Source organism: Myotis brandtii, unplaced genomic scaffold, assembly GCF_000412655.1.
Source record: "Myotis brandtii unplaced genomic scaffold, ASM41265v1 scaffold77, whole genome shotgun sequence".
In the NCBI taxonomy this organism is placed as follows: Eukaryota; Metazoa; Chordata; class Mammalia; order Chiroptera; family Vespertilionidae; genus Myotis; species Myotis brandtii.
In genome coordinates, this window is record NW_005371082.1 from 3,562,315 (window position 1) to 3,565,136 (window position 2,822).

General features: G+C 41.0%; 1 protein-coding gene and 1 long non-coding RNA gene across 6 annotated transcripts in view; both read left to right on the top strand.

Annotated features, from left to right (window-relative positions):
* NBEA (neurobeachin) overlaps nucleotides 1-2,822 on the top strand; it is a 776,030-nt gene that overhangs the window by 550,299 nt on the left and 222,909 nt on the right. The gene's annotated exons all lie outside the window — the stretch shown is intronic.
* Nucleotides 1,279-2,822, top strand: part of LOC106724232 — a 14,957-nt gene continuing 13,413 nt past the window's right edge. The window contains exon 1 of the long non-coding RNA XR_001359973.1: nucleotides 1,279-1,399. This is a non-coding gene — a long non-coding RNA (uncharacterized LOC106724232). The remainder of the gene's footprint in view (nucleotides 1,400-2,822) is intronic.

Below are 2,822 nucleotides of genomic sequence, written 5' to 3' on the forward strand. Positions count from 1 at the left end.
GTGCATGAAATTCGTCTATGAGGGGCAGTCCTCTCAGCCCAGCCTGCACCCTCTCCAATCCAGGACCCCTCCGGGGATGTCTGACTGCTGGTTTAGGCCTAATAAACCAGCAGTCGGACATCCCTCTCACAATCCGGTACATTCCCTGAGGGCTCCCGGGCTGCCAGAGGGATGTCTGACTGCCAGCCTAGGCCCAGTCCCCCAGGGAGCGGGCCTAAGCCAGCAGGTGTTCATCCCCCGAGGGTCCCCAGACTGTGAGAGGGCACAGGCTGGGCTGAGGGACACCCCCAAGTGCACAAATTTTTGTGCACCAGGCCTCTAGTTCCTTATAACAACACTAAATATATGTATTATTTATCCCTGTTTTAAAAATCTGGAAACAGACTTTGAGAGTCTGAATTACTTACTCCAAATTACAAAAACAGTGAAGTAACTGAGCCAGAAGTGGAACTGCAATTTATTTAATGCCAAAGTCCATGATTTCCCACTGTGCCACATGGCTCTACTTGTCTTGGTCCTAGCAAAGGTGATGTTATGTGACAGAATTTGACTTTGTCTCATGTGTTTATCCAATTGCCTCAACTTAGAGAATGCAGGGAGCTTCAGTGGAGTTTATGGAGCAGTGGCATGAGGGGAAGCTGGAGATGGGAGCTGACATCCATCAGAGCATTGCTATCAGATGACAGGGTGGATTTAGGAGAGTCTGGAAGCTGGCACATTGCTAAGGCTAGATTAGAAAATATTAGAGATCCAGTTAAGAGATTTGCAGTAGGTTAAGCAGTAGAAATGAAGAGTAAAGGGCAGATTTGGGAAATATTTTAGAGCTGGAATCAATATTTAGCCACCAGTTGGATATAAGGAGTAAAGAAACAATGTTTACAAATAAATAACAAATTTTAGCTATGATTACTTTATGAATAGTAGTGCCATTCACTGAGATATGATAGGAACTTACTACTTCTTTCTAAGTACTTGTGTTCTTACTACCTCTTTCTAAGCACTGTGCTTTCCATTCATTATTTTATTTAATCATCATAATATCTCTGAATTTTATATTATTTTCACTATTTTATAAATAAGGAATACAAGTCTTCAAGAATTTACTAGCTGTACCAGTTAATAATGCGGATTTTGTAATCAAAGAAAACGTGATAATTTCAAGAGAAACATCAAAAGTGCTTTATTCAAAGTTATGTCCATTTCTAGCTACACATTTTCCCCATCTTTCAGGTAATTTGTGGATACCATCCCAATAGAACTTTTCTTGCTTTGAGGCAAACCATTCAGAGACCTAATTTTCCACTTCTTCTTACGTTTTGAAGTGCTGGTCAGAAAGTGGGTGTGCCATCTATTGGAACAAGTGGTAACCTGAATGAGCAAGGTCTGGTGAATATGGCGGGTGGGTTAATACTTCCCAGGCAAGATCTTTTAACGTGTCTAACTGGTTTTGAAGTATGTGGTGGTGCATTATCATGAAGCAAAATTACTTTGTGGTGTCTTCTGGCCCATTCTGGTCATTTTACAATCAAAGAGTGATTCAAATTGGTTATTTGTTGTCAGTAGCGATCAGTATTAAAGGTTTCACCTGGTGTTAGAAGCTCATAATACACCACACCTTCCTGACCCAACCAAAAGCAGAGCATTGTCTTCTTTCTGAAGCAATTTGGCCTTGCAGTCAATGTTGCTGGTTGATCTGGATCAACCCATGATTATTTTGTGCAGGGATTCTCAAAAATAAATCCACTTTTCATTGCCAGTCACAATTCAATGCAAAAAAGACTTTCTTTTGTGCCGTTGAAACAACATTTTACTGATGACTTTTCGGTTTTCCATTTGTATTTTGTTCGATTGATGTGGCACCCATTTTCCCTCTTTTAAAATCTTTCCCATTGCTTGTAAATGATCAGAAATTGTTTGCTGAGCAACGTTTAATCTTTCTGCAAGTTATTTTTGAGTTTGGCATATATCTTCATCCAATAATGCTTGTAATTATCAGTCTCCACACTTTTTCGGTTGACCTGGACATTCTTTTCTTTCACATCGAAATCATCAATTTTAAAGCATTTAAACCAGCGTTCACAAGTATCTTTAGATGGAGCATGTTCACCATAAGCTTCCTGAAGTATATAATAACTTTCAGCAGCACTTTTTTTCAAAATAAAGCAATGAATTAAAAATTCCCACAAATGCTCTTTTTTTGGCACGAAATTTGACATTTTTAAGCGTAAAAATATCTATGATGTTAACACCTTCACTGATCCGTGTCCAGCATGGCCAGGGATGAACCTGAGGAGGGGCAGTGAAGGGTTTAAAGAACACAAAGAGAATACAGTTGGGGCTAGGTAGGTTCACTTGTTCCTGGATGAGGACACAGTGACCAAGCCTGACAGCTGAAGCTTTATTTTGTAGTCAGAGCACACAAAGCAAAACTAGGGGAGTGGTCAACATGTTTACAATATTCTTGTGAGTTTCAAATTTATTTTGTTACTCAAGCCCTGTTTTGGCAGCACTTGCTGCACCTCCCACAGCCCATTAGCTACCTAGGAACAAGGGAGACTATAAGGTCAAGCTTAATTATGCTAGGAGGGCTCCACCCTCCAAGCTAGGACTTGTTTGTGGCCCTGCCACAGGTCAGTCTGAGGCTTGACTCTATAGCCACTCACTGTACTTCACAAAATTTGACAAAGGCATTTGTGTGTGTGTGTGTGTGTGTGTGTGTTTAAAGTATTACAAATAGTAGTAAATATGTCTCCTTTTTTTTTCTCCTTGAACTTCCCCTGGCCTCCCCTACCCCCCTGCACATGCCCCCACCCCCCCCCCCC